The sequence below is a fragment of the Brienomyrus brachyistius genome, unplaced genomic scaffold (assembly GCF_023856365.1).
Source record: "Brienomyrus brachyistius isolate T26 unplaced genomic scaffold, BBRACH_0.4 scaffold124, whole genome shotgun sequence".
NCBI classification, from domain to species: Eukaryota; Metazoa; Chordata; class Actinopteri; order Osteoglossiformes; family Mormyridae; genus Brienomyrus; species Brienomyrus brachyistius.
In genome coordinates, this window is record NW_026042399.1 from 389,592 (window position 1) to 400,206 (window position 10,615).

At 47.3% G+C, this 10,615-nt stretch overlaps 1 non-coding gene across 1 annotated transcript; it reads left to right on the forward strand.

Annotated features, from left to right (window-relative positions):
* Nucleotides 1-450: 450 nt before the first annotated feature.
* trnad-guc (transfer RNA aspartic acid (anticodon GUC)) lies at nt 451-522 on the forward strand. Its single transcript has one exon. It is a non-coding gene; the product is annotated as a tRNA-Asp (tRNA).
* Nucleotides 523-10,615: the final 10,093 nt, after the last annotated feature.

The following is a 10,615-nucleotide window of genomic DNA, read 5'->3' on the forward strand; positions in this document are numbered from 1 at the left end:
CACTTAAGCTCTGCTTGTTACTGCCCCATAGCGGAGCGCAAGTGAAACGGACTACCGGAGATTTGCACTGTTTTTCTGTTAGTGTGTATAATCAAAATATGACTCAGTTTGGCCAGTTAGAAAAATATGATAATAGAAAAGTATTCTTTTCCTCTCACTTTTTTTTCTTGATTTAATTACCGACTTCACGTACTTACACTGTGTCCCGTTGCACGATGTAATATTGCGAAACTATGATTTTGTGGCAGTGTTTTGTAAAGGAATTTTCCGTTTAATCATCGTCTTAGTATAAAGCTATATGGTTGTTCTGGTATCAGTGGACGTACATTATGTATTTTTTCTTCTCTTGAGCACCATGGTCATGACATGAAGCTCAGTCATTGATTACTCGCAAATGTTAGTAGTCATCCGCTGTTTATCTTGAAGATGTAAAAGTAGTGCGCGTACATCTCCTCGTTAGTATAGTGGTGAGTATCCCCGCCTGTCACGCGGGAGACCGGGGTTCGATTCCCCGACGGGGAGAGTCTGCATCTTTTTGCCTCGGTCTCAAAAGGCACCAAGCTAGAACCGGCCCCGTGTTAGTGGAAACGGGGCTTGTGACTTGTACTCATGCATAATATTCTGCGGGTCGCTCAGCAGCGCAGCATATGAAACTAGACTCGGATTGTAAGTGTGTGGTTTTGATAATTGATGTATGGATGGATGGATCCTTAATAAGAGATATAAACAATAAGGTCCAGTCGCCAACTAATCATGTAAAATACGTCATAAACTCATGGTTGTTAAACCCAGAATAAAAATGAAGACGTATAACTAGGAAAGTCAACTTGCACATTTCAATTTTGGTTCGATATAATCACGTTGTCCTTAACCCTCCAGTGCAGGAGGGGACGGTAATGCGCATCGAATGTTTCCGAACCTGTGTGTGATACAACCGAGGAAGAGCCGATGACTTCGGGGGAGGAGGGGCAGGCGACTCGGAAGAAAAAGCAGCAGAACCCAATGCAGCCTGTAGCCCATTCAAAGGCCTACTGTTGGACCTCTGCTTATTTTGCAATACGTCTTTAGTACGGACTGAAAAATGTCCGATTTCGATGAGTTTGAGAAGCAGTTAAGCGAAAATCGGCAAGGTAAGTTTGGCTTTGAAGATCGGTGTATGCTCCCTGTTTTAGGGTAATAAAGTGGCCGGCGTGTCCTAGCGCCGAGGATGGTGCGGAGGGCACTTCTGCTGGTTCCGAAAAGAAAAGCGCGGCTGGGAAATCGGTGCCTTTTATCCGAGCGCTCGCCGATTCTGAAACCTGCCCGATTCTTCTTCTCCCAGCTGCCGCAGGATCCCCGAAAACTGACCGCTTTGGTAAATCAGTGACATTCTTTGCTTGGCATTGTTATAGAGATCGCTAGGCCTGCATCCATCAGTGCCCGGCGTACATAACATGGACATTTCAATGAAACGTTATTGGGGTGCACTCGATGTGAAAGCCTGCGGTTTTATTTATTTAATTATTTACCATTATACACTTGGATCATAAATTGTGACCCGCGTATTTTCATTCGCAGTAACACACTATGCATGGATGTTTGTTGCAAGCGTTATATTTTCAAGATCACGTTTAAAGTTTTATGCAAATAAAAACGACCGCGACCACTTGATTTAAAGTCCGCACTTAATAACAGTGTTAGTTACTTGGTTTTTAAATACTACGACGAGTTTTCTATATAATGATATGATTTTGTCTCTTTCCGATGCACAATAGCCTTTCCCTTGGGTCCGAAATGCTGGCCCTGTCATCCGTACAGAATAAGTCTTTCTCACACGATCGCCGTTTCTTCATGATGTATAGACTCTAAAAATCAGCCGCGTTCCCTGGAATCATAACAACTGCTTTTAGGTCGTTATTGCAAAGTCTTGCACCTGTATCTACCTTTACAGCGGATAGCAGTAACTAACAATGATGTACAGTTATATAACAATACACATATAACTTCATTAAAGTGCAGAGAATCCAGTAAACTGAATAAACTTAAGCCATACTAACGCAACTGAAATATACAACATGCGTTACAACGGAGTCGAAAGTAGGATTGATTTATGTACCTATCAAATGGCAATCTTGTCATATCAGCTCCTTATCACTAAATCACTAAAATGTCATTCGAAACGACCTGATTCGGCTAGACGAGCACTAAGTGCCGCCGTGTTTGATAAACTAGCAGTTCCAGTCATTCATATCTGCGCTCTGACTATGCCTGCGATTGCGGTAATTGGTTATTACCGATTTACGTAAGATGCATTGGCCGCTCCGTGTCTGTACTTTTGCAGCGGTGCATTACCGTAACGCTGTTATAACTGATGCATGAAGCTGATTCCTCGAGCAGCACCTGCGTTTAAATGCTTCACTGAAAACTGCACCTTCAGGGATTTATTTAAGCTTCTATATGAAGGACCTGCTGGGATAGAAAGGTGATATTTTATTGCTAGTTTAATAAAGTGCTGTCTGTCAGATTGAAACGATATTAATTACCCATCCATCGTCCAACCAGTTATCTTAGTCAGGCTCCCCTGGAGCCTATTCCAGGCAAATTCCCCATACAGAGAGCAGAGGCAAAATTCAGGCCTCCAGACTCGGAGGCGTGAGGCAACTGTACTCACCACTGTGCTCCTATATCATTAATTAGTCTGGTTATGTTTTTATTGTTTCACAACAGACTGACATTCAAGGGGATGTCCTTGTGCCCTTGAAATTATTAGCCATTGAGAGATGGGTGTGTTTGTTTCAGGAGGGTGTGATTGAATATGTGAATTGAATGGAGGTGCTTCATTCTGGTGAGGAAACTGGGGAGTTAGACCCCGTACCACATCTTGGTCTCCGTAAGTGACTTTTAAGGCATAGCGCTGGGTCAGTCAGCATCCAGCACCCCAGGGAAGTTGGTAATATGATTACTCTGTGACTCATGGGCTTCAAACCCACAACCATCCGGACACACATTCATAATCCCTCTGAGTTACACATCTTGGATTTATCGAAATGGATGGTAGGGGGGCAGTCATGTCGCTCCGCCCACCGTCTCACTGGTACCACGGTGTCGTCCCCCAGAGCGGGAGAAGGAGCGACACAAGAAGCGTAGCCGCAGCCGGTCTCTGAGCCGTGGCGAGAAGCACCGCCGCTGGAGCAAGGACTCCAGGGGGCGGAGTCACGAGAAGCGCAGCAGCAGCCGCGACCGCAAGGGTCGTGACCGACGGAGCAGCTCACGCGAGCACAAGAAGCACAGGTACCCCCCCTCACGGTCCCGGTTACAGGCACTGAAGCTGATATCTAGCATGGTTTGAGGCCTCTTAACAAGTTTCTTTCACAATCAACCAATTGGTTTCTTCGTGGTGGGAAGGGGGACTGTACCCATATTAAATTTTAACTGGCGTTTATAAGTAGCCCCCGCCATAGCGATGGGACCTCAAAGCCAGCCTAAAAAGTGGCGCATGGTCACACCCTCATGACCTTAAACTGCCTGCGATCCAAAGTTAAATGTAAACATTCTGCCATCTGTTTGTTTTTGCCAGATTCTGAGTGTTTACACTGTATTGTTTGGGGAAAACAACCTTCTGTTTTGTGTTTGGGCAGCTACTCTCCTCGGAGAAGCCGTAAGAAAAGGACATACAAGTACTGGGATGTTCCCCCTCCGGGATTCGAGCACATCACCCCCATGCAGTACAAGGCAATGCAAGGTTTGGATGCGACGCTTCCATGTGTGCTAGTTCAGTATTGCAAGGTTATGGTATATTGGTTGCAATGAAAGCATTTATTCTGGAGTGCCCTCCTCCCCCCTGCTGGTCAAAGAGGGAATAACACTTGGGATGATTTCAGACAGTGTGAAGAGAGCTTAAACCTAGGGGTTAGAAGCAAATGAAGGCGACGATCCGGATGTTCTGGCCATCCCTGGTTGGGGTCTTGAAGCCCTTTCTCCTCCCCACAGCTGCAGGGCAGATCCCCACGATAGCTTTACTGGCAACATCCACCACCAGCGGCGTGGCAGTGACGCCCACCCAGGTGCCGATGGTCGGCAGCCAGATGACCCGGCAGGCCAGGCGGCTTTATGTCGGCAACATCCCCTTCGGCCTGACGGAGGTGAGTCCAGGCAAAGTCCCGCGTTGCCTTCTGTCATGCATACTGGTGTCATGTGTAGCTCAGTGAGTTAGGACACTGAGCCGGTCACAAGAAGGTTGTTGGTTCAAATCCCTTGGGCAGCAGAGTGATTTCACCATTGGGCCCCCGAGCGCAGCCCTTAAGCACTATTTGCTCTAGGAACTGTCTGGTCCTGCTTCTTCAATGAAATGTATGTTGCTTTGGATGAAAGTGTCCGCAAAATAAATAGATAAATGTACTAGACTTGTCAGTCATTTTTTTTCTCGTTTGCCTGTTTTGATGTCTTCAGACGTCTGCCTGTCTTCATTCAGTGTGTCTGCCTGTCTTTTTAGGAGGCCATGGCGGATTTCTTCAATACCCAGATGCGATTGGCTGGCTTATGTCAAGGTCCCACCAATCCCGTCCTCGCTGTTCAGATAAACCAGGACAAGAACTTTGCCTTCCTTGAAGTAAGAGTCTTTCCTGCCTAATGGCTGCTGTGTCCAGGCGGAGACCGCAGCCTTCCCTGATTAACGACGTTCTTCGTTCTGCCCTAGTTTCGGTCCGTGGATGAGACCACGCAGGCAATGGCCTTCGACGGCATCATTTTCCAGGGTCAGTCGTTAAAAATCAGGCGGCCCCACGACTATCGCCCCCTGCCTGGCATCTCAGAGCAGCCCGCCTTCCACGTACCAGGTCCGTTTTGCTTGTCGCCGTCATAACCTTAATCTTTATTTACCTTTGAAGAGCCGATCGGCAAGGCCAGTTTTTTGTACTCGTTACGGACTGACTGTCCTTCGCAAGCTGCGGATGTCTTGTCATATAAAGAGGGAGACTTTCACTTTTATTTACTTAATGTTGTAAATATTTAGCAGACAGTTTTATCCAAAGTGAAGAATGTTTTTTTTTTTTTTTTTTTTTTTTGAGAAATCAGGGTCAGCCTGTCCCTAGAGCAAACTCGCCGGCCCAGTGGTGTGATCACCAGTGATGTGAACCAGTGATCTTCTGATGATAACGCTGGCATCCTAACCAGCTGAGCCACACACACACACACACAGCTCAGTCACTCACTTCTTACTGTTAACATAGGGGTGTTGTGTGGCTCTGTGATGTTTGCCCATGAAAAGAAGGTTGCTGGTTGGCAGGGTTGGCAGAGTGATTTCACCACTGGGCCCTTGAGCAAGGACCCTAACCCCCAAATTGTTCTAGGGTTGCTGGCTCCTATTCTAGTTAAAAATTCTGGACACACCTACTGAAAATGACTTGTTTTTCAGCAAGATAATGACCCAAAGCCCACCTTGAAGGTTATGCAAGTAGCTTATTACCTTGTGAACTAGGAAAGAGATGGTCCCCACAGCCCCCCAACCTAAACTCTATAGAGCTGGTTTGGGATCAGTTGGATGAGAGTAAGAGTAAGGTAGCCAGCTTGCGCGCAGAACTTGTGGAAACTCGAGGACTGTTGGAGAAACGGTCCAGGTGGGTACATATGTTAGCTGGTTGAGTCCGCAATGCTGTCATCGAAGCCAATGGCTCCTATTTTGAAGAGACAAAAATTTTGTCTTTGCAGTACTTCATATGCATAACTTCCATGCCCAAAGGCCTTTTACTATAAGGTGAATAACAGCTAAAATAGAGACAAATGCATTAAGAGCAGGTGTGTCCATACTTTTGACTGGTGCTGCATGTGTCAGCATCTCCCATGGAGAGCAAGATGGGAGAGACAAAAAACAGTCGTCAAACTGCCCCAGTATTTAGGTATTTTTTTGCTGGAGTTACATTTATCTGATATTATATAGGAGATAACGACGTCATACTGATTTGAAGTTGGCTTATTTCACTCGCGCCGTTTGCTCGTGGTCATTATCCGGCATGTTGACGGTTTGCTGTGATCGGCCGGCTTTGGGCGCCGTGCCGCTCTGTCTGCAGGGGTCGTCTCCACCGTGGTTCCAGACTCGCCACACAAGCTCTTTGTCGGAGGCCTGCCCAACTATCTCAGTGACGATCAGGTACCCCGCCCTCAGTCTCTGTCGCCGGGGAGCCGACCCACAACCCTCCTGTGTTTCTGTCCCACTGCTGCACGTGGAACTCAAGCAGGCATGCACACACACGCACACGCACGCACGCACGCACGCGCACGCACATACATACATAAAATAAACACTCGTCTCTGTGTAACTGATTAGTAGGAAAAGAAAGCCTGTCAAAGTTACCTCACCGCTTAAAATTCATTACAAGATACTGGGGGGTCAAATGTCAGCATCATGTTTAAAGCTAGCTGCTGAAAATAGCCGCACATTTGAGGTTTTTTTTTTTTTTTTTTAAAGATATTCATGGGATTTATTAAACATTTATTAGACATGTAGGTAATGAGTTGACAGTTACATTACGCTCATTGTTTATCCAGCTGTAAATTATGAAGATATTGAGACCCCGCTAATGTAAAAGGTACGTTTCCCAAAACCTCATGTTATCGACTTGCATAGTTGGAACCATTCAGTTGTTATCTAATGTTGTTAGCAAATAACCTTATTAGCAACAAAGGCTTTGGGAAACGTGCCTTACAGCTGGCGGCTTGCCAAACCAGTCACGTAGCCAGTCCCTGTGCTGCCTGTTGCTGGGTACCCTGGAATATTTGTATATCGGGTTAATTGCTGAGTGTTAGTCGGATGAATCAGCCGCGTCGTTTTGCTGCATGAAAATTTAAAATCGAGTCATCTGCGCGTCACCTAACTGACGAATACCTCCACATTGCCGTACACCTGTGTTTGCCCAATCCCAGTCCTCGGGGAACCGCCGACTGTCCACATTTTCGCTCCCTCCTAGCTCCCAGCCAATCAGGAACACCGAATACCTGGTACAGGTGTGCTGAGAGGAAGCAAAAACGTGGACTGACCGGGGGGGTACCCCCGAGGACTGGGCTGGGAAACACTACCATAGACTGTGCTTGAAATGTGGGGGAGATCGACCAAGTCCCCAAACGCTTCAGTATTCGCAGACGTGCCGTGTCTCACGTCCATGTCCGCACACTGAGAACGATGACTTCACATCCCGTTAACAGCGATGGGGAGCTGCGGAAGAATCGTTCCCTACATTGCTGTGTCGCTCGAAAGGCAGAAAATACTTCGGACCTTTTTCCCGGTGAACGATTATCAGCTTCACTGGAGTTTTCACATCGTGCCCCATGCCCTATTCTGTTATGACGTCAGTGATGGATAATATTACCATAACAACATGCACAGATGAGGTCGTCTTACTCTGAAAGTGTTGAAAGGGTCACATTTTAGACATTTTCTACTTCTCATTAGCATCTTTTATGATTTTTTTTTTTTCTTCCTATATCGCCACCCCACTGAAATCGGCCCATTATAGACATAATCCATACAGGCATTTAATAGTTTACCTATTTATTTTGCAAAAGTTAATCGCAAAACGTTTTGCGTCCACCCCTGCATTGTAACATTTTGAGCTCCGGTGTCCCACTCACTTTAGCCTAAACTGTTAAAAATGGCAAGACTCAGCCCACAAGATAGTGATCGCGGTTTCAGTGAAAGGTAAGTGAGAAGTGCAGTCAGTTTGTTTTTCTTTGATTTTTTTCCTCCTTTTCGGATTGTCATCGTAATCTTTCTTATCCAGTGTGAGTCACATGTAATCCAAGTCAAGAGGAAGGCTGTACCAAAGCAGCACTGGGGGGAGAGAGTTTGAATCCAGCAGAACTGTTAATGTATTTCACGTCAAAGCCAGTAAATGTGCCATAGACAGGTGAAATGGAAACCGCTGCTTGTATCCTGGTGTTTACATTTTTTTTGCAGTCCCTGCTACCGCTTTGATACTTACAGCTCTTTCATTTTTGTTCCCCACTTTGTCCCCAGCTAGGGGCCTGTAAGATCGTTAAGTCTTCGCTCATAATTTGTTCAGTAGTACTGACCTACTGCTGCCATGCCAACATGTAACACAAGGCAAGTAAGACATTCCGTCCCTCGCACGGATATCCTCCCTGTCGACGGCCTGCCCCTGTGGGGGGGCTCTGTCCTGGAGTGCTCTTAAGCATATGGGGTCCTTTTTTTGGGGGTTGAAGGCTGGGGAGAGACTTATTATGCTGATCACAGGGTATAAATTTGATTTTTTTTTTTTTTTGCCCCTAAGAGAAGGTAGGAGGTAGCGCCCTCTTGTGGCTGCCAGTGTCCCAGGTGACTCCTTTCTGAAGTCAGTGGTTAATGCGGCTTTACAGTAGATTCCTGTAGAATAAGTGAGGAATGATGTTAGCAGAGCTATTTCGTCCTGTTTGGCTTCAAGCCGTGGCCCCTTTAGCAGGACCCTGTGGCGGCTCTTAGCTTTACCTGTGAGTTTATCTCCTGTAGGCTTTGTCCCTCTAATTAACTGCACCAATGTGGTTCTTGGTTTTAAGAACAGGAAGTCAGTGATTCGGCTGGGTTTGTGTTCTGCCGAGTCGCCCCCCCCCCTCCACATTGTATACATGGAACACTTAACATATAATTAGCTGTTTTTATTTAGTTTTTTTTTTATATACCATCTAGCTTAATTATTGTGGCCCTTAAAATCAGATGCAACTCGGTCCATATTTCAAAATTCGTAGTTGGAATTATCAGAGAACTTGATTAGGAATTCAGTTGTGTTGTATATGCTGTAGGATGGGGGGGGGGGAATCTGTGTTATCATTCATTGACAAGAATCAAAATAGTTACTTTTGTACGCTCCCAGTAAGTAAGTCATGCAGAAAGGGCACAGGGGGCTTTGAGCTCTAGTGTTGCACCGTAATGTCGAGCCACTTGTCATAAAGCCATTTTCCTGATGTCTTCACTGTTTCCTCATGTCGTTTTGCAAAGTTTAACATGCTGCTTCTCCCACAGTTAAGATTAGCATTTCTAGCGAGGCGCCGTGCCTGGACTGTCGGGCTAATCGCCCCCCCGCGTCTCCTCCTCTTGCCCAGGTGAAGGAACTCTTGACGTCGTTCGGACCTCTTAAGGCCTTCAACCTTGTGAAGGACAGTGCCACGTCACTGTCTAAGGGTTATGCTTTCTGTGAATACGTGGACATCAGTGCCACTGACCAGGTGCGTGAGGTGGGGCAGCAGCTGGAAGGTCTGGGGTGACTCGGGGCTTCCGGATGGAATTGCTGACGCTTGTGTGGGATGCATCCCGCAGGCCGTGGCTGGACTCAATGGCATGCAGCTCGGAGACAAGAAGCTCATCGTCCAGCGGGCAAGCGTGGGGGCTAAGAATGCCAACGCTGTGAGTATTTGCCCTCGGCTGCCGCCTTTCTGATGTCCTAAACCCAACTTGGTTCCTGGGTGCCTCCCAGGAAGCTTAATGCCCCTATTTCTTGGGTTTATTTGGGTCCATGTAAATTTCTCGCTGTTACTCGAGACGATTGGACGATCAGGGGGTATCTGACACTCTTGTCGCCCCCCGGGACAGACGGCCATCATCGAGACGCCGGTGACGCTGCAGGTTCCAGGGCTGCAGCGGCTGCAGAGCTCCGGCATGCCCACGGAGGTGCTGTGCCTCCTCAACATGGTCATGCCCGAGGAGCTGGTGGACGACGAGGACTACGAGGAGATCCTGGAGGACATCCGGGAGGAGTGTTGCAAGTACGGCAACGTGCGCTCCATCGAGATTCCGCGGCCCGTCGATAGCGTGGAGGTGCCTGGCTGTGGCAAGGTGGGACCCGTACTCTCCTGTACCAGTGGCAAAAAGAAGACCTCTGTAGGCACTAAACACAGGCTCATGGGAGCATTTCTTGCACAAAAGTGTTTTGAAAACGGAATAATTTTTTGTGTAAGAAAAACAATCTGATTGGTTCAGATAGGCGACGGACAATCTGATTGGTTCAGATAGGCGACGGACAATCTGATTGGTTCAGATAGGCGACGGACAATCTGATTGGTTCAGATAGGCGACGGACAATCTGATTGGCTCAGATAGGCGACGGACAATCTGATTGGCTCAGATAGGCGACGGACAATCTGATTGGCTCAGATAGGCGACGGACAATCTGATTGGCTCAGATAGGCGACGGACAATCTGATTGGCTCAGATAGGCGACGGACAATCTGATTGGCTCAGATAGGCGACGGACAATCTGATTGGCTCAGATAGGCGACGGACAATCTGATTGGCTCAGATAGGCGACGGACAATCTGATTGGCTCAGATAGGCGACGGACAATCTGATTGGCTCAGATAGGCGACGGACAATCTGATTGGCTCAGATAGGCGACGGACAATCTGATTGGCTCAGATAGGCGACGGACAATCTGATTGGCTCAGATAGGCGACGGACAATCTGATTGGCTCAGATAGGCGACGGACAATCTGATTGGCTCAGATAGGCGACGGACAATCTGATTGGCTCAGATAGGCGACGGACAATCTGATTGGCTCAGATAGGCGACGGACAATCTGATTGGCTCAGATAGGCGACGGACAATCTGATTGGCTCCGATAGGCGACGGACAATCTGATTGGCTCAGATAGGCGA